This window comes from Equus asinus, chromosome 7 (assembly GCF_041296235.1).
Source record: "Equus asinus isolate D_3611 breed Donkey chromosome 7, EquAss-T2T_v2, whole genome shotgun sequence".
In the NCBI taxonomy this organism is placed as follows: Eukaryota; Metazoa; Chordata; class Mammalia; order Perissodactyla; family Equidae; genus Equus; species Equus asinus.
In genome coordinates, this window is record NC_091796.1 from 53,739,958 (window position 1) to 53,767,210 (window position 27,253).

General features: G+C 36.3%; 1 protein-coding gene across 15 annotated transcripts in view; it reads left to right on the plus strand.

Annotated features, from left to right (window-relative positions):
• GREB1L (GREB1 like retinoic acid receptor coactivator) overlaps positions 1 to 27,253 on the plus strand; it is a 240,767-nt gene that overhangs the window by 100,691 nt on the left and 112,823 nt on the right. For 12 of the 15 annotated variants that reach the window (XM_044773554.2, XM_044773548.2, XM_044773557.2 and 9 more), the window contains one exon: positions 14,081 to 14,188. The exons of 1 other annotated variant lie outside the window; for it this stretch is intronic. The gene's annotated coding sequence lies outside the window, so the exon portion shown is untranslated. Of the gene's footprint in view, positions 1 to 14,080; positions 14,189 to 26,095; positions 26,416 to 27,253 lie in introns of all 15 variants that reach the window. 2 more of the 15 variants (XM_044773549.2, XM_070513371.1) reach the window with 1 other exon arrangement.

A 27,253-nucleotide genomic window follows, 5' to 3' on the forward strand; every position in this document is an offset into this window, starting at 1 on the left:
CCTCATGAGTCCCTTCCAGACTGCCACTAGATGAATCTACTCAAAGCTGAAATGGGAACATGTCATTCCTTTGCTTAATGCCCTTCCGCATGGCTATTTTTTGTGTACAGGATCCAGTCTCAACTCCTCACACCTGAGGATACATTTTCATCTTCCTTTCCTACCACTCCCTCTCTCACATTTGGTAGTCTAATAATGCTGGATTGGTCTTGTCTTCTGAACATACTGTGCTATTTCACGTTTTCATGCTTTTGAGAGGTCCTTGCTTATTCTTTCAACACCCTTCTCTCCTGTACCAGTTAGGATTACATTTGTTTGCAAATAGCAGAAAACACTAAACAGCAAATTAGAAGTTTCTTTCTTTCCCATATAAACAAAGGTTGGAGAGAATTGTCTGAGGCTGATAAAGCATCTCTGCTGTCATCAGAGACCCAGGCTGTTGCCTTGTGGTTCTGCCATGGATGTCTTCCATTTGTTCCTCTCTCCCTTCAGTACCTTCTCTAGGGCTTTATTGCATTAATCATCTCCTTTCTTCTATTATCACCTCTCCCTTTTCTTTGAGGGAAGAACCTCATCCTACAACATCCTTCCCTCTAATTACTCTTTCCTGCCATTTTACCTTTCTTACATCTACCAACTTACTTCCATCCTCGTTAACCACACTTCTTGAAAAAATAATTGCTACATGCCATGGCACATTTTCATTCTTAATCCTACTGACCTCTCTTATCTGTTGAAACTGTTGACTACCTCCCATTTCTCCTAGCTCTCTTGTCCCTTGGCTTTCACAACCCTGTTGGTTCCTGGTTTCCTTCCTACTTCTTCTATGGCTCCTTCTCCATCTGCTTTGCTGGGTTTTCCTCTTCCTTTGCTTGACTCTCAAGTGATAGTGTTTCTCAGACTTCCCTCCTTGACCCTCTTACTCCACACTTTCTCCACTAAGGCAATCCCTGGGTAATCTCACCAGTATTGATATCAACTCTCTCTGTGGCAGCTGTCTGTCTCCAGGGTCTGTTTGTTCAGTCCCCACTCCTGAGCTCGAGTCCTGAATTTCTAACTGCCTACTGAGAGGGCTTCTCATGTCTGTTCCTTCCATCCTTGGTTATGTGCAGTTCCTATCACCTCTTCCTACACTCTTGCAGAAACCTTTTATCTGATCTCTAATCCAACTTTCACACTGTCACCAGAGTTTCCTTCTATTTTTTAAAAATTTGATTGTTAATTCCTTTTTTGAAAACTTCTATTGGCTATCCCGTGTTTCTGGGATTAAATTCAAATTCCTAATCTGGCATATAAAGTTCCTTACAGAGTGGACCCAACCTACTTTCGTATTCTCTTCTCTTCCACTCAATGCCCCCCAACAATGAACTTTCAGTATTTCTAAAATAAACCATGCCTTTGACATTCTGACCTATTGGCCTGTGAGATCATCCCAACTCTATTTGATAAATCCCTACTTTATCCTTTAAAGTCCCCTAAATGTCATCTCTTCTCTGATATTTTCTTCTTTTCTCCACACAGTATTGCTACATTCTCTGTGCTTTTATAGTACTTTGTTCCTACTTCTAGTGAACATTTACACATGTGCAGATCTGTCTTCACCTCTAAATTGGGATCTCTTTGAGATTAGAGACTGCCTTTACCGTCCTTTCTAGCACAGTTCATAGTACCTTATAGGGGAATAAATAAAAATAATTAAATTAGGAAATAGGAATAGCTTTTACTCTAATAATAATAAATTTTGTTTTGGACATATTAATTTTGGACATATTGAGTTGACATATTGAGTTGACATATTGAGGCTAAGTGGTGAGCAGCAACTCAGAAAAGACTTTACAGCCAAAGATGTAGATGTAGGAATCACCAACAAAGATAATAATAAACAACTGATTGGACCCCATTTATTTCAAGCATGGGCTAAAGAAATGTAGAACATCTGTAGGAAGTAGGGGAAGGGTTGATAATGGGAATTTGGGGTACAAAGGGAGAAAATCCATAAACATCCTTATTGGAAAAAAACCCATATTTGACACTTCTGCCTGGGGTCTTCTCCCCTCTAACAAAAGTATGCAGCCCTTCCACTAATTTGGAGTCCAAAATCCAGAAAAAGAATGGCTCAAAAGATATTCCTTCTTTTTCTTCTAGAATCAGAAGCTACTGAATTAAAATTTTCATTCTCCTGGCTACTTCACACCCACCTTGTTCATTCTCTTCCTCCTCCTTTCCTGTTTTTGTAGGGTATGTGTGTGTGTTTCTGCCCCTTTTGCAAAAGTAAGAGAGTGGGTAGGGTGGAAATATCTGTTTTGTTCCCCTTACAAAATCATCAATAAACTGAAAAAGCTTAAGAATTTCTTTTTAAAATGGAAAAATAATATCTTTGCAGATTCAATGCATTTAGATAGAATTTTTTTCCCTACCTCTCCCCTTGTATTCTACTCCTTTGCTTTCTTAGTGCCTCTAGGAAATATAACACTGGCTAATGTAGATTATTTAATTAAACAAATAAAGTGAGTTCTGTGTTTCCAGATAACTACTTAACATTTTAAAAATTGATAAATTTAATTATATAAAAGTTAAGACTGTCTGCATTGAAAAATAACAACAAACACTATAAGCAAAGTCAAAAAGCAAAGTGGCAACTGGGGGAAATGTTGCAACTCTTATCATACATAAAGGACAAAATTCCTTAATACATAAAAAGCTCCTAGAAATCAAAAATAAAACCAACAACCAAATATAAAAATGGATAAAGTTTGGAAATTTCACAGAAGAAAATTCAAGGACTTTTAAACATTTGAAAAGATAGTCATTTTCATTCATAATAAGAGAAGTGCAGATTAAAACTACGTTAAGATATCATTTTTAATCTGTCAGATTGATGAAGATCCAAAAATAGATAATATCCTACGTGGTTGAAGGTATGGGGATACATACATTGCTAATGGGAGTGTGAATTGGTTCAACTCTTAGTTCAACCCTCACTTAGTGCCTCACTATCAGGGATTCCCTCCAACTCAGCTTTTCTGTGCTCTTGGCGTTTTAACTACTTGATGTAGACAGACTTTAGAGAAACTGAACTATGATTGAAAATATTTCTGATGTGTGGAAGAAATGAAATCTGCTTTGTGTCTGCTAAAACAAAACAAAACAAAAGCAAGGCAGTTGGCAATATTTAACAAAATTAATGCATATATCCTTTGACCCAGTAATTTCACTTCTAGGAATTTATCCAAGTGCTAAAATTAGTGTGTATTAGTTACTGCAGGGTTGGTTATTCCACTATCTTTAGTAATGACAAAGATTGGAAACTAAGTGTCCATCATTAAGGGACTAGTTTAAAATAATCATGGTATATACATGCCAGGGAATTCTCCGAAGCCACAAAAAAGAATGAGGAAGTATGTGCCTAAATAGAAAGATCTCTAAGATATTTTTTAACTTAAAAAAGCAAGGTCCAAAAGAGTGAATGTGTTTAACTTATCTTTATTTATATATGTATTTTAAAAATCTAAAGTATCTCTTTCTAAAAAAAAAATAATGAAAGTGGTTCCCTGTGTGAGGAGACTGTGGAATAAATACTTTTTACTATACATTGTTTTCTACTGCTAGATTTTTAATCAGGTAAACATACTATCTACTCAAATTAAAAGGAAGAATTTTTTTTCATCCTTAAAATAGAAATCTTCTATTTTAAACACCTACAGAGGCACAGTTTCCCTATTGATTCAATATAGCTTGTGATACCATTGAAAATGTTTGTGATATCATTGTTTCTTAAGTGCCAGATGTATGCCTATAACTCTGTTAGGTGATGTGGGAGTTATAAAGAGAAAGATAAACGTGAGCAAAGCAAGAAAAGGATTAAGGCTGTGGAGCCGGCCCCGTGGCCGAGTGCTTAAGTTCCCACGCTCCGCTTTGGCGGCCCAGGGTTTCACCGGTTAAGATCCTGGCTGCTGACATGGCACTGCTCATCAGGCCATGCTGAGGCGGTGTCCAACATAGCATAGCCAGAGGCACTCACAAGTGCAATATACAACTATGTATCGGTGGGGGGCTTACGGGAGAAGAAGAAGAAGAAAAAAAAAAAAAAGATTGGCAACAGATGGTAGCTCAGGTGCCAATCTTTAAACAAAAAGAAAAAAGGATTAAGGCTGAAAAGTCAAGTGAGGGAATGGGATGGAGAACTTGAACAAAGGCACAGAGACAGATATGGGCTTATTTGTGGGGAACAGCAATAAAATTAAATTGATAGAAGCAGGTGTTTCATATTGGAGTATGATGAGAGGTAAGTTTGAATAGACACAGAAGGATAATTAATGAAAGGGTTTTTTTTAACACTAAGTTGTGAAATTTGTTTTTCATCTTAGGGGTTATCAATTTGGGACTACTTCCTATATCATCATGGAAAATTTCTTTCAAAGTTCCACATGAGCAACTACTATAAATAAACTCAACAAGTTCATTATCTCATGATAGTAAAAATATCTGAAGGGATATTAAAAACAAATTATATTTATTTATAATCTTTACTATGCACATGTTCATAAACTGTATTTGTCACTGTACATTTTCCTATAACAAACCTACAAAAGTGTTACCTTAAGAAGTATTGCCTGTCAATTAAGAAAGTCAGTGTTTTGCAGCTGTCAAATGTCAACGTCCATAACGATAGTGGTAATGATGATGATAAAAGCATATAGGGCTTACTTGTTGGCAGCATGCGTAAAATTTTAAAGTAACTTCTTTATTGTAGAAAACTGGAAAATAAAGGTAAGCATAAAGGAAAAAAAGTACATCCTATCATCATGTCACCCACTATTTTGTGATTTATATCACACTGTTTGGATTTCTCTCTATCTTACGAGGTTATTTATGTATTTTTTCCTTATAGAAGTGGGACTGTATTGTTTTATAATATATTTTCCACTTCATATATTATGAATAAATTTCTGTGTCAAAAATATACTTCTTACGTCTTCATAATGTTCCACTTATGGGTGGTTTTGTGAGGGTTAAATGAGATAGTGCATGTGAGGTACACAGTAGGTGCTCAATAAATGGTGGTGGTTATTTCTGTTACTATAATGTGCTTACCTCTTTCCCTGTTGAGGGAATGAGTATTAGGTTATTCCCAGGGGTTGGGGTGTTAATGTTTTACTTTATTATTTCATAGTAGGCATTAACTATTTTCATCAGCTAGAAACATTTTTCTCAGCTGATTGTTCTTTCTTTTTATTTGTTTTACATGTTAAATGTGCGGAAGTTTTGTATTTTTACTAGTCAAATCTGTCAGTCTTATCCTTTGTAATTTCTAGGCCTAGAAAGCTAAATTCTCACTATGATACCATAATAAATCTTGATACATGATAAATATCAGCATAATAAATATTTAATTCTGTTTCCTCTTAGTTTTTATATGGTTTGATGGGGGCAGGCATGTAAATGTATTAGGTATAGATATTTAAATTTAATCTTTTCTTCTCTCTAGAATTTATCACTATTTAAATTGTTGATCATTATTTCAGTATCATTAAATGAATAATTTCTCCTTCCCTTTATTGTTTTACAATGCCTCAACTGTCATATAATAATTCTTATAGATTATAAAGTCTTTTGGGACTGTAGCCAATGAGCTTCTCATTCTTGTGCCAGCCCTATATTTTAAATTATTAAATTATTCAAACAATGTTTTTGAGGACCTACTATGTAGGAGGGTACCACAGTAGGTGCTGTGATTTCAATAATAGGCCAAAGCAGAAAAACGTAGTCCCTACCTTCGTGTAGCTTAGAATTTAACAGGGAAGACACACATTAATCAAAAATGAGGTAATAGGAAGGAGATGAATAGGTTTTGTGGGAGCTTTAGCAAAGTGTTGAGGTGTCAGGGAAGCAGTGCTTGAGTTGAGATCTAAAGGATGAATGGGATTTCACTAAGACAAAGTAAAAGACAGGATAGGTGGTATTACAGGCAGAGGGAACATACATGTTTAAAAGTTGGTCAGTGTTGCTGGAGCACACTGTTTAGGAAGAGAACAGTGCAAGATAAAGCTGGAGAGATGAGTAGGGATATTTACAATGTTGATTTTTATCCTCAGAGCAATATGAAACCACGAAGGGCTTTAGCAAAGAGTTGACATGATTATATTTTCACTGTACTGCAGAGAAGTGATTGGAGGGATTGCCAGAGAGGAGGCAAGGAGAGCAATTAGGCAAGTTGGTGCTGGCTCTCGGCAGGAGGCCTTGGTTCCTACTCGTGAGGGCCTCTCCGCAGAGCTGCTTGAGTGTCCTTACAGCATGGTGGCTGCTTTCCCTTAGAGCAAGAGATCCAAGAGGTTGAGACACAAACTGCAATATCTTTTATGACTTTGGAAGTCACACATTGTCACTTGTTCAATATGTTATTTTATTATTTATTTATTTATGTATTTTGTGGGGAAGATTCAAAGGAGCTAACATCCTTTGCCAATCCTCCTCTTTTTTTTGTTGTTTTTTTTTTTTGCTTGAGAAAGATTGTCCCTGAGCTAACATCTGTGCCAGTCTTCCTCCACTTTGTATGTGGGATGCCTCCACAGCATGGGTGATGAGTGGAGTAGGTCTGCACTCAGGATCCAAACCCATGAACCTGGGCCACCAAAGCGGACTGTGCAGAACTTTAACCACTTGACCGTGGGGCCAGTCCCTCAATATTTTTATCCCACAAGTCAGCCCTGATTCAATGTGGGAAGGGATTACACAGAAGGTGAGAATCAGTGGAGCCGTCTTGAAAGATGGCTACCACAGACTAAACCCTGTGGAACTGCAACATTACAGTGCTGGGTAGTGTATTATGGGAGTGCAAAGGAAATTGAGAAGCAGCTTAGGGAAGGAGGAAAACTAGAAAAGTCGTGAGATGAAATCAGCAGAAGGAAAGAAAGTTTCAAGAAATCTACCAAGGGGCTGGCCCTGTGGCACAGTGGTTAAGTTCGTTCGGCATGTTCTGCTTCAGCAGCCGGGGTTCATGGGTTCAGATCCTGGTCACGGACTTACACCAATCATCAGCCATGCTGTGCTGGTGACTCACATATAAAGTGGAGGAAGATTGGCAACAGACGTTAGCTCAGGGCTAATCTTCCTCAGCCAAAAAAAAAAAAAATCTACCAGGACAATGTTAGATGAGAACTGAAAAATGTTCATTGGATTTGGTGACACGAATTTAAAGGCCAAAAGCTCTGTCTTCATAATTTAACATTTATTTTGACTCAACTCCTCTTACAACCTTTTTTGAAGAAATTTTCTTCCATCTTTTCTTTGATAGTCTTCCTTATGAATTTATGGATGTTTTCATAATGTTCCCCCAAAATTCTACTGTTATTTGCAATTAAAAAATGATGTTATCACATATTCGTCATTAAGGTGATTCCTAGGTATTATTTTTGTTGTTCCTATTGTGAATAGAATTTCTTCTCTGCCCCCATTACCACCATACTGTTTTTAATCTGGAAATGTATTACCTTCATCCCCTATTTTATGGATAAGGAAACAGGCCCAGAGAAGACAAGTGACCTGGCTAGGATACAGTGTAGGAGGGTTGGGAACTGCAGATCTTGCACATCCAAATGTTATTGTGCTACATTAATAGGAAATCAAGTTGCTTACCCAGTCAAATCTTGTTAAAATTAATACTTCCTTAAGTATCCCTTTCTTTGTATCAGATTTCAAAGTAGTCACATGTATTTTGTAGCACATCTCTAGTTTTTAGCTTTGTCATTTTGAAATATATTGTCATGACTTGAGAAACTGCTTCTCATCTCTATTCAATTCTCCCAAGACCCACTTCCTACCAGATAGGAACTATTTCTTCTTTGAGGTCCACATAGACCTAACAACCTATTGCACTGAATAAATATTTAATGAAGATTGAATATTTCCTCTGTGGTGGGTCAATTACTCTTGTTGATTCTCTGAGGAAAGCTTTTTAAAAAAAAATCCATGTAGTAAGTTAAGAAATTTGTTTTCCTGAATATTGTTACTAGTACCAAAGTTTGTTTCAGTGATATAAAAATTTATGTCTTAGATTTTTTCAGTTGTCTATTTTTCCTGGTTTATATGTGCAGTTTGAATTTTTAGGTTATCTCAAGTACAAATCTGGGATTCATTGACCTGGTAGGATGCAATAAAGTCATTTGCTATGAGGTTTGGTTTTTCTAGAATTTAGGATATTTGAGCTCTGAAAGTGAAAAATATTTGCTAATGAGGTGTAAGGATATTAGTGGTGCTCTTTTTTTTTGGAGGGGGGTGTGAGGAAGATTGGCCCTGAGCTAACATCTGTGTCAGTCTTCCTCTATTTTGTATGTGGGATGCCACCACAGCATGGCTTAATGAGTGGTGTGTAGGTCTTTGCCCGGGATCTGAACCTGCAAACCCCGGGCTGCTGAAGCAGAGCATGTGAACTTAACCACCATGCCACTGGGCCAGCCCCTTAGTGGTGCATTCTTTAATTGAAGAAATAGAATTTTTATTCATAAGTATCTCCCAAAACATAAATAATTCTTTCCTTTTAATTGACAAAAAATTGTATTTCTTGTATTTTTAGCTGTCATATATTTAATTTTATTCTTTTAAACTTTTCTTAACTGATAATAGGTTTAAATGAAATATGCTTATATTTGCCTGTGGAGTCTCTAAATTCAAGAAGTCAGCAAAATAGCTTGAAAGTTTTCAACATGTAAAACTGGAATCACTATAGTGGAATCATTTAGTGCAAATTGTTAGTGTGGCATTCAGATGGAATTTAGCAGACTCAATTAGAAAAACAAACCCTCATTTAAACAAAAACAGAAAACAATGAGCAAGTAGGGGAAAGGGTGCATATATTTTTCATCCTCTTTCTACACTAGGAAACGTGAACATAATTTTGAAATAGAGAATTCATGCCTAGTGACAAAATATCCTCCATTTTTAAGGAATAACTCCACTGTGTTTCACATTTGATAACGTCTGGGCCCTAAATTTCTATTTGAATAATTGTTGACATTGTTTGTTATTTTACTAGAGGAAAATTGTGTTGAGTGTGTGTGATGACAGTTATAATACATATTTGATAACAAGGGTCAAATAAATCAGTTGGGTCATAATGGTCTGATATCCGTTTTTAAGGTCTTTTTGACCCAGGAGTCTGTGACCTGTGAAATTTCCACTTTTTTAGATTTGTTAGGATATTTTACAATGCAAGGATTTAAATATAGATGAACACTACTGCAGGAAGTTGGCTGATAAGGCCCAAAATGTAAAAATATCAAGGTATAAACTGGAAAAAGTTTTTCTGACAACAATTAACACATGTGAGAAGAGAGAGGCTAAAGTTAAGGAAGTTTCTTTTTTTCCTCCAATTTATAGCAAAGATAACCTGAAATTTAACCTGGTATTTTCAATGTCTGATTACTCAGCGGCATTCCAGTTTGTGAAAGCATTGCCAAGAAAATGTACCCAAATCTTGAGTTACAGACCGTTCTTGCTTGTGACTGGAAGGGGCATATGAGTTGTTTGGAAGGTATTGCAGATGCGAAGCTGCCGAAATGAAGGTGGGGACTTGGGGGAGGGTGCGAGTGAGGGAGGGGAAGTTTCCTAGACATTACAGCTCTGTCCAGAGGCCAAATGGGAGATAAATCACTGCTGGCCACCTCTCTTATTATTGAAATGGTTCAGCCCTGGGGTTTAACTGAAGGACTTACAGGGTTTTGAAGTGCAAATAGGATGGTGAAGGGTAAACCCTTTTAGGGTTTCATTTTGATGGATTTTTTTCCTGTGTGGATTTCTGGCACTGACTGTGATCTGGAAGAGGCCCTTAAAAAAAGAAAAGTTTTGTTTTGTTTTTGATCAATCAGGCAGTAAGAACTTTCCACAGGGGTGTACTTTTCCTGCATGCCTATCGATCCTATTGTGTTTAAAAGCAGGTCGTTTAATTGGGTCTTTTTTTGAGCCTTCTGCAATGGAGCTGTCATTTCAAGGTCACATCTTTCTCTTGGTATTAATGCCAAAGTTTGAGAGTGTTGAATGATGTGGTACTTTTGGATTTATAGTTTGGGAGGATTACTTAAGGTCAGTGTGTGTTAAACAAAGTTGTTTAGTTAGAGATCAAACCCATATTAGAACAAACCCTTTATATATTGATAACTATAATTATTTAATCTTTTTTCCATTGAGTTATATAATTGTATATATTCATTTAATTATTTTGTATGCATTCGTTTTGCCAGCATTAAAATAAAACCCAGAAAATTCTGAAATTGTGAAATATCTATGCTATCTTATTTACACAGGAGATAAAATATCTTTTTAAATTTATGTTTTTTTAGTAGAATGAGGATGAGAGGAGTCCTTAGTGACCCCAAAGAAAAATAATTGTATCTTAAAGGCTTTTTGTGCAAAAATTTTAAATAAAAATGAAAACATTTGAATTAAAGAAATGTCATTGTAAATGCTTATGTTTCTTTCTTAGAAATATGGTTGACAGACTTTTTTTGAGTTTGAGCTCTTTGTTTTGGATTTAACACAGATATTGTATCATTTACCCTTGTGAAAATGCTAATGTATTTCACTGCAGCAGAGATTTTCTTCAGTCTTGCTTGATATCTGTTATAAAATGGGTTGTTAATCTCCATAATTGACATTGATCATACAATGTTCTTAATTGACATCCAAATCATTGTTTTTTTGTTCTTCAAAAATTTCCCTTTACTGTATTTATCTGAAGGTTAAAGTTAAAATTAAATGTAGAGTTTAAATCTACCTATTGCTGCATGAAGATTTTAAATAAGATGATTAAAAAAATAAAAACAAAAATCCCTAGATGGCATCAAGCAGAGTCGCCTGCCTCTACAGTGTCCCTCTCATTAGTTTGTTGCTGGGAGATGTTAATATGACCTTTCCTTTGTTAAAAAAGAGATCTGTAGTCCTTCCCAGAATCCTCTTGTTAACTGTCTTTTTAACCCAAGTTTGAGGTGATCTCAACAGTGAATTGTGAGCTTTTTTTATGAGCTACACATATTGTTGACATGGTGTCAGAGGTTGCTTTTTAATTTCTAATGTGTTTTTAATTTTCAAAGCATGCATATGCCTTTCACAGCAGTAGAAGAGTCAGCATTTCTGAGTCCAGATATTGTATTATGCAAACAAGCCGGGTCAGGCTTAAGAATGCTGCATCATAAGACTTAGATTTACTGAAACACACATGTGAATGAATTTCCCTTTGAATATTGTTGAGGAAAAGAAGATAATTGAGAAAGACTTTTTTCCCAAGAACTTCTCTTGCCTCTTGGCAAGTGAATTGCCCCAATATAAAAGCGTTGGGGGAGAAAAGTGAGCCACAGACTGAAAAGGCAATCCACAAATAATCACTCTTTTCTGCCTTTGATTGTGTCAGAGTTTTTTGTGTGTGTGGCAATTGTTTTCTTTTTCGCTTAGAAGAGGTTTATGGTCTAATGTCTGTCAAGTCAGCCCTTGTCTTAAGGTTGCAGTTGTATTTCTCTCTGCAGTTCCTAGAGGTGATGTTATCTTTTGTTCACTCAGCAGTGTGGTGGCTCCTGAGAGCATCTGTCACTTTAGGCATTACAAGATGGATGGGTCTCCAGTGAACTGCTGGTTGAAGCAAATGGTGAAAATAAGAAAAGACAAGGGGTTTCAGGGTCTGCAGAGCGGACAGACAACAAGGAAGTACTGTTAGAAATCAAGAGTAAGCTGAGCAATAGAGAAAGAGAGAGCAAAGATGGATCATATGTCATTTTATAAACATCTTGGAAATCAAAGTCTTTTGGTGGCTACCGTGATCTGAGGGGGACATCTGCATCATGGTAAACAGTTCTGTGCTTTGGATTTGCAAAATGTGCTTGGACATTAAAAGACGTCTGAAAAAAGTGTTGGGAAATTACAATGGTATAGGATGTTTTGTGTGAGGATTTTGCTGTTTGGAGAATTAGTCTTTTAAATGTTGTAAAGATTTTAAAAAATTTTAATCTTTAAATTTATATTTTATTTTCTTTTTTATCTCCTTTCCTTTTTTTTCCTGTTCTTGTAAACATTTGAGCAACTGTAGATATTAAAATGTTTGAAAAGTTTTAACCACATAATAAATAACATCCCTTGCTTATGAAGCTTCTTTGGCATTTTTACAGGAGAATTCTGAAAATTCTATGCTTATGCCTTAGGGAGGCTGGGGGCAGATTTTAAGATATTTTAAGTAACTTTCCACTTAATTTGATGGGCTCTTTCATGAAAGAAATATAATTGTTATTGATCTGTCAGAACAAGGTGGAGATTTTGTATTATATTTAGAAATTCATTTTATTGGTGAAAGTTAGAATTTGTAAATCCCAGCAGATAGAAAGTCCCTCCTGTGGAAGGGAAGGACTAGGCAGGAGCTTGACCAGGGAGTAAGAAAGGAGAAGGGGTTGGGGGTCGGGGGGCGATGTGGTTGAAAAAATGATTTTGTCAAAGTTTTTGGCATTCGTCTATGAAAAAACCTAGTGAAAGGCAAAGAAATTAAGATGATTAGAAGCTTTAAGCTATACAAATGGTAGAGTATCTTCCTTTTCTATGGGTGTAAATAATAGATGAAAGAGTAAGAGTGACAACAAAGGATCAGGTCGTTTAAGAGAATGTGTGCAGCCTGAATAGGGGTCTATGGCCCAGGGCCAAAGGTCTTAGCTTTGAGTGTAATTAGAAGAAAATACAAAAATGTCATTACTAGCAGGTGAAGTGTGCAGCACGTGGCCAAAAATTAGCAATTTTAGACTCTGAAGCTATTGGAATTGGATTACTGACCTTTTTTAAAAATCGTTAAGGTCCTTGTGGAGTCATATAGTTTCATTGGCAGTAATGCAGTTTGACCTTGTTGACCATATGGGGTAATCTTGGGTTTGGACGTAGGGAGCAAGACTCCTGACTTACAAAAAGATGTCTATTTGTGTGTAGGTGGGTTGGAAATACGTGAGTTTGAAAATCTAGGTCTTGCATTTTTAACTGTTCTTGTGCCTGAAGACATTCTTCTGACAGCAAGAGAGGTAAGATAAAGATTTTTATTTCAAAATCTAAAATGGTTCTTTCTCTCTTTCAAGTTGGCATAAAAGGAGAGTAAAATAAAAACTGTTGTTAGAAAACTCAAGTTAATATTACTTTAAATATTTTAATGCTATAAATATGCGTTTTGAAGTTAGTACATTCTTAGGAAACAAAAGAGGTTTTGTTTTCTGTTTTAGACACGGTAACAAAGGAATAGAAACACTTCTAAATTATGTATAAAAATCAATGACAAATAGTTTTTATTTCAGTCGCTGCTTTATGACTATATTTCATATTTTTCCGTGTAATATTTATATTGACCATAATCTACTTAGAGAAAAGAATACTATGCACACTGTAATTTCCAGCCAGTTATATGTAATTATAATAATTATTACATAATTATACATATTTATATATTTTTATTTATATATTTATATATTTTATATATAATAATATAAATATTATCTCATTTCTTCTAGAAATACACTACTCAAAAGAGTAAGAGACAGTAGCTCTTTTTCTTCTTGGAAATTATTAAAGCATTAGTTTCAAAAAATAGAAAAATAATTTCAATCAATATTAGTTATGTCTTAAATTTTTGATAATTTTTTGATGAGATAAATTTTAGCCAAGCAACAGAGATTATCAAACTCAAACCCCTTAGAGTAAGAAAGTTACCTTTCGCTGATTTCATTCCTAAAAATGAAAATAATCTGTGGGCTTTTAGCATTATAGTGACACCTGTCAAAAATGCAGACTTGACAGATTTATTCAGCTTACAATTAGAGGGGGAAATCCTAAGAACAACAGAATTTGTTTTTGAGAATATATAATTAGCAGTGATTGTTTAGGAGTATTTAAGAAGGAGGAATATCTATATCTGCCAGTTAGGATGGAGTTGTGTAAGACTTTGATAATTTATTTCTAATTGTAATTTTTGTAGAATTGTAAATATTCAGATTATTGTATTGTAGAATATAATGCATTTGGAAATTAATTCATGGCTTTACGTATATATTTTTTATTTTTTATGTTTTTGCAGGTGCACAAAAGCTTTAAACAAGTAAAATCTAGGCAGCAGGCTCCCTGAAGTGTTGACAGCCCAACTTAATCATGAACGTGATTCAAAAATGTTAATAAATAAACTAAGGTATTGTACAATTGCAATATGTCCCCTCCCCAATTTTTCAAGATCAAATTTGTTTTAGGAAGTTATATTAGGAATTTAAATAAAGAGAACTATATTGGGTCCTTAACCTGATTAAGCAACTATTTCTATGAGCTCCTCTCCTTCCTTTCCTCCCCTCCTCGCTTTCCACTCCCCTCCCCCATCCTCTCCACCAAAAAAAAAAACCCAACAAACAACTTATTCAGCAGTAAGTTTTTTTTCCTACACCAGCCTCTGTGTTAGATTTCTTATATACCTAAATTAAGATAATAAGAATTCAGTTCTTGCTTCCCCTTTGTTGATTGTGGTTTTATCTTTCAAATTTTCTAATAACGGAGACATTAGATTATGGCCTCTGCAGAAAAACCCAAACCGCATCTAGTCACTGCATATATTTGAAATTTTCATCATATAGCACTATCCTGACATGTATTTTTAAAATCTCTATAAAAGGTTTTTTTTTCCTATGTTTTGAAGGCTTTTAATTTAGAAAAGGAAAAAAATGTTTTCCCCTATGTCAAAGAAAATTAAAAGTTTGCTTAGAATTACAAATTTAGGGATACTGTTTTAGGCACCTCCTGTCTCTCAGGGAATAACCGAAGACCATCTCTCTCCTTTTGGAAGTTACAATGTGCTTAAATAGCCTGGCATTTCCAAGGGAGGCCAAAGATCTTTTCCTCTTTTATGACCCGTCGTATCCTTTTGAGGCCAAAAAGAACAAGAGGGTCATTGCCACTTCAGCCTGGTCCCTGTTTGTTCCTTCATAGTGACCACACGGTTCCTGAAACCTAGTATTGGCTTAACATTTGGGCCTGGAACATCTGGAAAATGGTCAGAGAGGGAGTGGAGGAGAGAGAAGAGGGAGAACTGTTGCGTTTTGTTACACCAGGTGCTAGGAGGAAGCAGCATTCGCCTTTTTGATATGGGAGGCAAATTCTGTGGACCCTGGAGTTAGGCTTCAACAATTGAAGAGGTCAAAGGACAGCTGAGTGGGGTCACTGAGACACCATGGGGTGTATTTTGTTACTTAGTAAAAGGAGCAGCCTTCTAAAACCTTAAAGGATTCTCTTGAAAATCTGTGTTGTGAAAAGGTTTTATGAGTCTCATGGCAAAAACTCCTGATTTATCTAGGGAATGCTTGCTTTTGTCTAATGGCGGGATAATCCTTCCCAAATGTTGGCAACTACTATAAGGGTCAATATAGGTCTGAAAAACAGTTAGGGTTTGAAGTGTATTTTGCTTTCCAAAATGTTTATCATTTTAATGTTTGTCTCTCAGTGAAGAATTTTGCGCTCTTGAAATATCACCTTTTCTTTCCTTGGAGCAGAAAGTGGGGGAGAGAGAGAGGGGTATGGAATAAGCCTACATTAATTTAAAAATTATTCTTACAAGCTTTTGACTGACCCACAAACAGGATATTATAAACCTTTAGAAACACCAAAACTTGTTAACTCTAAAAAGTTATTTTTGAATTTATTTTTACATATAAAGTGAATAAATGGCACATGAAGTGTAATGTTTCTGTATTACAGAAGATTTTTTTTTCTGTTTTTTTTATTTTTTTATTTTTTTATTTTTTTTATTTTATTAATGTTATGATAGATTACAACCTTGTGAGATTTCAGTTGTACATTTTTGTTAGTCATGTTGTGGGTACACCACTTCCCCCTCTGTGCCCTCCCCCCACCCCCCCTTTTCCCTGGTAACCACCGATCAGATCTCCTTATCAATATACTAATTTCCACCTATGAGTGGAGTCATATAGAGTTCGTCTTTCTCTGACTGGCTTATTTCGCTTAACATAATACCCTCAAGGTCCATCCACGTTGTTGTGAATGGGCCAATTTTGTCTTTTTTTATGGCTGAGTAGTATTCCATTGTGTATATATACCACATCTTCTTTATCCAGTCATCAGTTTCTGGGCATGTAGGCTGAAGTGTAATGTTTCTGTATTACAGAAGATTTTTTAAAAATTTAGTTGTGTTTCATAGAAGTGGGTATACCCTGATGAATAACCTTAAACCTTGTGTTTTTCCCTGAATGTGTTTCTTGTATATTTTGTAGTAGTAAGAAGAAAATCAATGTCAGAGTCAAGAATAGAGAATAAGAAAAGCAAATATAATAAAGAATTTTCTCTTTGAAAGGAAATGGAGAAGGGGGGAAATCCACATGTTGTAAGAGCTCTCTTTATCTCAGCCCATGACCTCAAGATACCACTTCTATGATTGTGGATACCTTTGAAAGGTGTTCTCCACCTGGCTGATAGGTACCAAAAGGGGACTGTTAGAGGAATTTGGCAGTATTTTGATGTTCCAGTTTATACACTATATCCATGTACATATACATAGTTAGAGAACGTTTACTACAATATGTATAGTAAAGGGAAAAAGATAAAATTATGACTAGTATAAGCATTTTCTTATTAATTTATAAATTTACAATATTTGTGAATTACCTCTGTGTGTGATTTTTTCAATCCTTTTTAATAATTACTCATTTTAAAGCAACATACACATAAATGTAAGGCTTAGTGTACAGTGTGCTTTATTTCCTCAAGGTTAAAGTGCCTTTCAACAACTAATTTAGAAACCTAAGTGTAGTGACTGATAATTGCCTAGAGAAAACCCACAGCTGGTTAAGTAGCATTGAAATTGTGGCAAAACTGACAAATACAATTAGCAATGTTAATAAGATAAGAAGATGGAAAGACAGGGGCAGATGATAGAGTGGAAAGATGAAGGCGGCGGGAGTAACAAATCCATATAAGAACAGAATGTTCGCAGTTGCTTTGAATTTCCAGCACTTTTTCTTTTAAGCTAAGTCCCTCTTTGACTACTTTCTGAATTACCAGTGGAATGGGTGTTTGCAAGTTAAATAATTCAGATACATTTGTTCAGTCCCTAACTCACATCTGATTTTGAAAGAAGACAGCTGTTTGGCAGTAGTAGCTAAGAAAAACAATCAGGCACAACTTTATCTGTGTTGCCTTTTAAAAGTCGATTTTAAATGTACTTCTATTTTACTGTAATTACCATGAATGGGAATTTCTTTACCCCTCTTTGCACACTTACAATTCCAGATACGTGACAAAGGAGACCAAAACCCTGTTTCTGGATTTGGTGACCCAGTATTACCAAAACAAAACTAAATTAAACTAAAACCTGCAAAAGTCTGGGTTATTGTTAATTATATTTATCTAGTTAATGTTCATAGCCCACTTTGCAAACAACTTCTTAGGAAAATTAAATGGGGATAGGTAAATAAGAGAAATTAGGTGAATGTTATGTGAAAAATACTTAGTCTATTGTGCATTTCCCCTTTTATTTTTTGAAGCATCCAATGAAGTTTGGAAAATTGTAATATCTTTTGAAATTTGTGAAATTTAATATTTTCTGTGCATTTGGGAAATTGGTTTTTGCCAGTGTTTTATGCAGATTTAATGATTGTTGTGATATATCCCCAGAAGTTTGTTCTCTGAGACCATAGAGACTCTGAACTCTCCGACTATGGCAGCCTTGATGGATGTGGTAAACCACACTTTGGGAGCATTTCTCGTTATTTAATGTTTTCTGTTCTGGATTATTGACTCTTCTCCCTGTTGAAAAATTGGTCTCTGGTGACATGGTAGAGGTCACACGTTGCCTGTTATTGTTTTGCCTCTTTGATCTTACACAGGGATTGCCTCTGGTAATTATACTAGTTCCAGAGAGTCTTGACGAGATGTGTTTATTTTACAGAAGAATTTCTGGTATTTCAAGAGAGAAAGTAAAGATTTCCAGTAGTAACATGTAACTCTTTGTTACAAAGGAAAAATACCATTGTACTTTATCTTTTAATCATGACAGTTTTTAACAATTACTGTGAAATTAGTTGGCATATTACAGTAATTATTTCTATAACAACATAAGACATGTTACGTATCTGTACATATATTGGTAAAAATGGTTAATTTTAGAATAAAGACTTACTAGGGGTAGGTTTTTATTTCAGTATCTAAAATACTTTTGACTTCAGAAACTGTCAAAAGATTCATCCAGATTTAGATGAACAAAACTATAAAAAGAGGCTGGAAATTTTGTCTTTTAATCTGTTTGCATTTCCTAAAGATTTTCAGCAAGGAGGATGAGTAAAAATGAAATAAAACACTTGTTTTGAATGCATCGTTAGTTTTGTGCTTTTGTGGAATGTTCTTGGGAAGTGAGAGCTATTCAGGCCAGTTTAATGTATAATTGGATAAGACACACAAAAAAGCTCAATGTATTCCTTTTTTTTTTAACTCAATTCCAGTTGTAAACAAAATATTTGCCCCCAAGAGCTTACAATCTATTAGAGGAGTCAGACAAATACCAGACCCAATTAATTATAATTGAGAATGACAAGTATCAATTTAAAAGAATAAATGAAATGCAAAAAGAGCACAAAAGAGAGAACCATGAATATCTGTTTTGTTTTTTTGTTTTGTGAGGCAGATAGTTGCTGAGCTAACATCTGTGCCGGTCTTCCTCTATTTTATGTGGGATGCCGCCACAGTATGGCTTGACGAGTGGTGCTAGGTCCACGTCTGGGATCCGAACCTGTGAACCCAGTCCACTGAAGCGGAGTGTGCAAACTTAACCACTACGCCACCGGGCTGGCCCCATGTGTTTGTTTTAAATTTCGGATTATAGACTCCACAAGAACTGGCAAGAACTATGTTTGATTTCTCTGTCTAGTAGTCACACATTATCACTCTTATCAGTGAATATTTTTAATAGAGAAAGAACATGTATGCAGTGATGCCTGTAACAAATAATTTTCTTATATGAAGTTGAAGAATCTGATAGCAGTAAGGAACAATAATGATTTGTGTATGTGATTTTAAGATTTCTTAATAAATTAATTGTATATCTTACCAAATAGCAGCTTTTGGAACTTTTACATCGGTGGTCATTTGTTCCTAGACCAATGTCCCAGAGTCTACTGTAGTGCCCAACACATACAAGGGAGGGAGTGCATCTTACTTTTCTTAGTATACTCAGTGTAGCACAATGCTTAAAAAAAAAGCAAAACTCTACTGTTACTTCTAACATTTTATGCACATTTATTTTGTTCCAGGCACTATTCTAAAAACTTAATATGTGTATAAAATCTTGTGTATTCTCCAGAAACCTATGATATTGGTTATATTACCCCATTTTATGGATGAGAGACTAAGTAACTTACCCAGCATCACACAGGGTAGTGGATGCAGGATTTGAATTAAGATCATCTGACTCCAGAGCTTATGTGCTTAACCACTTCAATAGTAGGATTCGTATAGATGCTGCCTTGTTGGGTGGATGATTGTTAAAGTTTAGAAAGTGAGTGACATCATCTGTAGAGAAAAAGGTAACAAAAAACTGACAAGTTATACAAAGTTGTCTTTTTAGTACTGTGCCTGGCACACATTATGCCTTAAAAAAAACTCCAACCATGGGGCTGGCCCCGTGGCCGAGTGGTTAAGTTCGCGCGCTCCGCTGCAGGCGGCCCAGTGTTTCGTTAGTTCGAATCCTGGGCGCGGACATGGCACTGCTCATCAGACCACGCTGAGGCAGCGTCCCACATGCCACAACTAGAAGAACCCACAATGAAGAATACACAACTATGTGCCGGGGGGGCTTTGGGGAGAAAAAGGAAAAAATAAAATCTTTAACTCCAACCAAAAATAACTACAGACATATACCACAAACAGAATATATCATCTTCACTCTCATCTTCTTAAAATTTCAAATAGCGTGTGTTAGTGGGAAGAAAAACCCTAGGCTTTTGAGTCTAAATTTGAATCCTAGTTCCATCTTTGGCACACTAGGTAATCTTGGCTTGTGCAGAAACAAGATCAGTTGTTCTGTCTACCTGTCCCTCTTTCTGAGTCTGCTTTTCTTGTGGTGTCATTTAACTTGTTTCTTGATCCTGTAAGTGGCAGTTAGCTCTATAGGTTTGACCACAGTCATTGCGCATCTGGCAGGAATACTTCCTAAGTAGTGCGTGTGCTTCATATCGTCTCCCATGGGGAGGCACACTTTTAGTGATGCTAAAGTTGATCGGTAGGTCCAGGAGGTGACAGTCTGATCCCTTCATTATAAAATTCCCCATCAACCTTTTATCTAATGGTTTCACTTATTATCATTGCCTAAATGAATTTTGCATTAAGGGTGACAGAGTGGTAATTTTAAAATTCCGTCATTCTTTCCATATTTATTAGGTGGAATTCTTCATTAAAAAAATAAAAACTCTGAATAACTAGGACTATTTGGTTTCTTTGAAGTATGGGAAGAGCAGGATAAATGCTTCACTCTTTCCTTTTCCTTTTAGTAGTGTTCAATTAGGTACTTTGGTTTTGTTTTTTTTTCAAGAAGAGCTGTCTTTTTCTTCTTGAGTAGCAAAATTAATTCATGAGTTTTTCTATTTTAAATATTCTTCAGTCCATTGCATTTATTCTCTTTTGTGTTCAATTTCTCTAGTTCTTGGCCCATGGGAACCCTTCATGTTGACTCCTGTGTCTTTTGACATGACCCATTAGTCTTTGATAGCTTCTTTGCTTTGGGGCACAGGATGTTCAAGGCTTATTGTGTGTATTTCCTGCCCCAGACTTGGAATTGGCCATACCTTCAAGGAGCCTTGATTCTTTTCAGTGCTGATGCTGTTAGGAAACCACAATCATGGTACTAGGAAGTGTATATTGTTATTGAATTATCATTGCTTTTTGGAATTTTCAGTAGACAGAGCTTGGAAATACAAATTTGAAACCTTTTAAAAAATGAATTACTACTTAAAAAATATATATCCCCATCTACCTTACTTGCTGTTAAGACCAGGCAACCCTAAAGTAGTGTCATAGATAAATTCTTTTTCTTTTAGCATGCACGTGATTTTTTTAAAAACCATTGTTTTTCTTGTTCTTTCTTGTCACTAACTGTGGCAATCCTTTTTTTATACTTTTTAAAAATTGATGTTGATCTTCTCCCGATACTTGGTATTAAAAGTCAGCTTTTATTAATAGCTCAAGTGCAGTACTCTGAAAATGTTTATACTTAGTCAAAAGAGGAACTTGTTGAGGGAGATGTTTGGGTCAGTACAAGTGTATCATAACTGGGGGAAAAGAGTTTGGAGTATTATACTAGAAGGCAATTGTAGAAACTCCAACTCTTAATGGAAGATTCTCAGTCTAAGCACTGGGATGAATTTTATTTTCCTTGGAATCTTGAAGTACCAGCAAGGGGTGGAGGGGCGCTCACTTTGCAAATTCACTTGTTCTTACCATCTTTTTGAGTGATAAGTCTATTTTTTAAAACTACTTGTTCAAGGATAGTCATAGAGTTGGGATTAGCTCAGTTACTATATGATATTTTCCTTTTCCTTTATTGTATTGTGTTGTAATTAGCGTTCATTACTTTAAAAATTAGAAGATACCAATAAGGAAAAAGAAAGATAATTTAAAAACAATCCCACCATCAATAGATAAATGTTATTAACAGTTTATTGTATGTACTTCCCAGCTTTTTTTATGCTTGCATTGATATTGTCTTTACAAGTTAAAAAGGGGTTTTTTAATTTCTGGTAAATTCATATCAAATTATCAATATCATAATCTTTTACTTGTGACTTCTACCTACCTAAATTAAGTGTTCTGCCATGGACAGAGGAGGAAAGTTTAAATTAAATTGTGCTAACTTTTTTAAGGTAAGAGATTGGGCAATATCTGAAATCTAGTATTTCTTTTTAAACTGGTGTGAGAAGAAAGACGAGGAAGAGACATTCTCAAATGCATTTCTTTTTATCATTGGAGCTTTAGAAAACTTTCTCTTGTCCTTACTAAAAACTTCTTTTAGAAATGTGAAAGATAGGAGGAAATTAAGAAGAGTTGTATAAACATTCCTAATATTTTAGGGAGTTGATAAGAATGTTTTTGATTTCTAGATTTGCCACATAAATTAATGAAACATGACTGTCTTCTAACATGGGAAGCAAAGGGGAGAAAAAGGGTGCAGGGGAGAGAATTCCTCGAATCAGGGAACATGCACCAACTGATCTGATGCTGTGGAGTCTAAGGGCAGCCTCCTCCCCTGGTGTATGTGTGTGTGTGTAAGTGTGTGTTTACTTATTCTTTGTTAAGTAATTTATCCTCTGTTCATCTTCCCTGTCGTCTAACACTTACAGTGAGGTTTGGGGTTTTTTTCTTTACTTAGGGGGGTAGTAGTTTTATTTTGTTTTGATTTTTTAAATTGTTGCTTGGTTTTGTGCCTGTTAGCCCCATATCCTAAGTTAAAACTCCCTTTTTGGCCTTGTCTGGCAGCTGTGACAAGGACGAATCAGCAAACAATAATCTTCTTCCTTGTTTTTTTTTTTTTTTTTTGGCTTGATAATTTAGTAATACTTTACAGAGTATCCATTTACCCAATTAGGTCATTATGGTAGGTGTTTTAACAGCTGAATGGCGTAGGTGAGTCAGATAGCCTAAGAGAGCTGCTGCTGTAGCCAAATTGATTAGATTCCACTCCTGGCTTTGCTGTTCGCTAGTGAGACTGGGGCACGTTCCTTAACTTCTCTGGGCTTCAGTTCTCTTGAAAACGGGGGCAGTAATAGTGAGCTGGCAGTTAGTAAACTCTCCGTGTTACTTATAATTGTCCAAAGAAGAATGTTTCCTTTCAAATTTCTTGACAATGACGACGACAACTACCATCACCACCACCAGTAATAATAATAGCAGCCGTACTGTTACGTCATCCGCCTGTTAGATGCCTACTGGTGTGATATGTGCTTCACATTTAACTTAAAATTAACATTTGAAAAATAAGCATATGTATTCTGAAATCTGATCTGATGCTTTAACTGTAAAAAATCCTTGGGGAGTAAGTTAAAGGAAAATTTTCTCTGTGTCCTGTGTACTTAATTACTGTAAAAGTAATTACTGAATTAACAATACAGTAATTGTTAACCATGATCCATTTGACAAAAAAGGAATAAAAGCATTACAGATAAAGGAGGAATCTCCCTAAAGTGTATTGCTTCTCCTTTCCGTTTCAGCAGAAAAAGGAGAATCAAGGAGAGGCCGTGGAGGCATTAGCAGGCACCTACTTCCCCAGCTGCTCCTTTCGTGACTTCTCCAGTCCCTATTCCTAAAGCCTCCAGTGGTAGAAGCTTCCTGTTTCACTCCTGCCCTTCTTCTGTTATCTTTCTGTAGAAAAGGGAAAAAGCTGGTGCAGAAAGGCACCAAACCACAGTGTCATGGTGGTTTGTACTTGATCCCTCTTGCATTCTGAGCAGTTCGTTAGTAGTGCAGAAAGAGCCCATACCATGTACCATCCCTTTCTTAGAGATTTCCTCAATATCACGAGTGTCTGTATTGCTATAACAAAACATTTAATATAGTTTGTCCTTTTGCAATTTCGCAATAATAAAAGAAAACATGGAAAAGCAATATAATGCAGTCTCATAAACTTAATGTCAGCCAGATGCATAAAATATGTATGTATATATGGAAATCACAAGTCTTCTTTCTTGTTGTATTTTATTTAGCAACTGATTCTGGAAAGTATTTCTCCATTTTCTGACCTGAAGTTAGATTTGTTCATACTTACTTTCAGGGGTGTGGTATGTTATCTCAGGCACTGCGGGCTATTTGAGATTCAGAGGAAAGGAAGGCCAATAGTCAAGGTGGATAGTGCCAATAATTTCAGTTACCCTAAATATGATGGCATATGATGTTGAGAAGCTAGCTCTGGTGGTCTAGTGGTTAAGATTCGGCACTCTCACCGCGACAGCCCAGGTTTGTTTCCCAGTCAGAAAACTACACCACCTGTCTGTTGGTTGTCATACTGTGGCAGCTGCATGTTGCTGTGATCCTGAAAGCTGTGGCCCTAGTATTTCCAATACCTGCAGGGTCATCCATGGTGGACAGGTTTCGGTGGAGCTTCCAGGCTAAGACAGACTAGGAAGAAGGACCTGGCCACCCACTTCCAAAAAATTGGCCTTGAAAACTCTATAAATAGCAATGGAGCGTTGTCTGATACATCGCTACAAGGTGAGTGGATGGCATGAAAAGACCGAGCAGGATTCCACTCTGGTGTACACAGGGTCGGTAGGAGTCAGAATCGAGTAACAACAAATTATATTAAGAATATATTGCACTAAAAGGCTTCAACCTTTGAACTCTGCCCTTGTTTGGGTGGCATTGAACTGTCAAGGGAAGAACTCCATACTCAGCAGTAAAGAGGTCTGCAGTCAGTTCTGTAGTTCTTCACATTATTATTATTATTATTATCATTATTAAAAAAGCATGCCCAGGGGGGCTGGCCCCGTGGCCGAGTGGTTAAGTTCGTCTGCTCCGCTGCAGGAAACCCAGTGTTTCGTTGGTTCGAATCCTGGGCGCAGACATGGCACTGCTTATCAAACCACGCTGAGGCAGTGTCCCACATGCCACAACTAGAAGGACCCACAACGAAGAATATACAACTATGTACCGGGGGGCTTTGGGGAGAAAAAGGAAAAAAATAAAATCTTTAAAAAAAACATGCCCAGGAGCCGCCCCGTGGCTGAGTGGTTAAGTTTGCGTGCTCTGCTTCCACAGCCCGGGGTTTCGCTGGTTCGGATCCTGGGCGCAGACATGGCACTGCTCATCAGGCCACGCTGAGGCAGCGTCCCACATAGCACAACCAGAGGCAATCAGAACTAGATTATACAACTATGTACCAGGGGGCTTTTGGGAGAAGAAGAAGGGGAAACAAACAAACAAAAAGGATTGGCAACAGATGTTAGTGCAGGTGCCAATCTTATTACAAAAAAAAAAATGCCGAGTTATGTTTTCATCTGGAATAGTCAGCCACTTTCTTTTACTCTCCTAAATCTGTTCATAGTTCCTTCCTTTGTCTTCATCTGAGTATTGCTAGTGCTCTTGTAGGATTATGTATGTCTTCTATGATGGTGAAACTCGACTGTCCATTTTTATGTTGACTTAATATTTTTATTCAGCACAATTTGTTTGACATGTATATATTAAATATATATATATCTGTCGTATTACTCGTTAAACTATAAATCGAAGGGATTGAGATTATGCAATCCTCCATGTGTAACTGGGCAGTTCTATATTAAACTAAAGAGATCTCTTGGAGAATATAGGTTTTCAGTGATGAAAGGAAGATAAAACTTGTTGAGCACATAGAAGAGGCAAGATTTCCAGGCATTTGGTGATGTGGAGAAAGGCTAAAGGTCCACCTTTGAAGTTATTCCATTGTTCTCCGTGGATAAGAAATCTCATGGATGACTGTGCTAATTCCTAGTAGTTTTCTCCCTTCAGCAAAGAAAAAAGGTGAAATGGCTGTTGAATTTTGACTTAGATACACAAACTAGTGACACAGCATATTTCTCCTCTAACCTGTACCCTGTTTTGATCATGTGTGGGTTCTGTTGAAAAATAAATTGCTTTTGAGCTTTAGAAAATTTTAATATTTATAGTTGTATTGGTGGGGAATTTTAGGAGCTTGGATAAAAACTTGGTATTTCAGGAAAATTTTATTTGACACTCTTTGTTGATTTCCTTCTGCTTACAACTTTTAATTAGATATTGGACACATACTTTTGGGTATGTACTTTTTGTAAAAAAGGAACCTAGTAATTTATTTTTTCTGGTTTTATTGAGATGTAATTGACATATAACATTGTATTAGTTTTAGGTGTACAACATAATCATTTGATATATTGCAAAACGATTACTACAGTAAGTTTAGTTAACATCCATTACCTCAGATAATTACAAATTTTTTTTCTTTTGGAAAGGAAGCTAGTAATTTAAATCCATAGCATTTAGTTTCTTATTACCTATTATGAGAAAGATGCCAAAATATTATTCCTGCATTTCCTCCAAATCATAGGAATCGCTAACAAAGCTTTGATAAGCTCAGCCACTCTCGTGGAAATCTCTGCATCCTACTCACTGCTGCCGGGAATCGTGTAAGAAGCCTTCTTTGCTATATATGGCAGCTCAGGGTCATCAAAATCTCCTACAGAGCTCATGCATCTGATTCTGGGAAACCTGAGAGCAGAGCTGTGATGTGCCTCGTCTCTGCTCAGGAGTCGTCACTAGTGGATCTTGGCTTCCTTTTCCCCCTGAGCCCAGATACATACTCAGGGTTCTTCTCAACCAGTCCTCCACCGACTCGCTCCAGGGGGTCAGTCAGAGGTGGAGTTGCAGGTGAAATTTAATATCCCTCTCCTTGATAGGATAAGTGGGACTGAGATATTCTTGAAACTGCCTTTCTTGAAATGAGATTTACCCAAGTTGAGACTGTATTCTAGGAGTGTGGGATTTGTCGTCACACAGCTAAATATTGTGTCCTGGTTCTGACCCTTTATCAGCTGAGTGACAGTGGGCAAGTCGCTTGGCTTCCCCAAGCCTCAGTTTTTTCATCTATGAAGTGGGAAGAGGTCATACCTACTTCAGAATACTGAGGACTGGGGCCAGCCCCATGGCAGAGAGGTTAAGTTCGTACGCTCCACTTCTGCAGCCCAGGGTTTCACCAGTTTGGATCCTGGGCGCGGAGTGGCACCGCTCAGCAGGTCACGTTGAGGTGGCGTCTGACATGCCACAACTAGAAGGACCCACAACTAAAAAAAAATATATACAGCTATGTACTGAGGGGATTTGAGGAGAAAAAGCAGGGAAAAAAAAGATTGGCAACAGTTGCTAGCTCAGGTGCCAATCTTTAAAAGAAAAAGAATACTGAGGATTAAGTAAAATAATTTTTATAAAGTACTTAGTATATTGTCTAGCCCAACAGTTCTCAGACTTTTAATCTCAGAACACTTAAAAATTTTTTTTTTTATTTTTTGGTAGTAGAAAATAAACTTTTATTTTAGGAAACACGTTTTAACATTTTAAAATACTGACTGTCTCAAATAGAGCAGTGTAATTCCTATGCAAAAGTAAGAACGGGGCAATGTCATTAAAACTTTGCTTATTGCATTTGCTTTCTTCTTATGCTCACAGAGCATGAGCATAAGAATTGTATGGCTTATTTATTTATTTATCT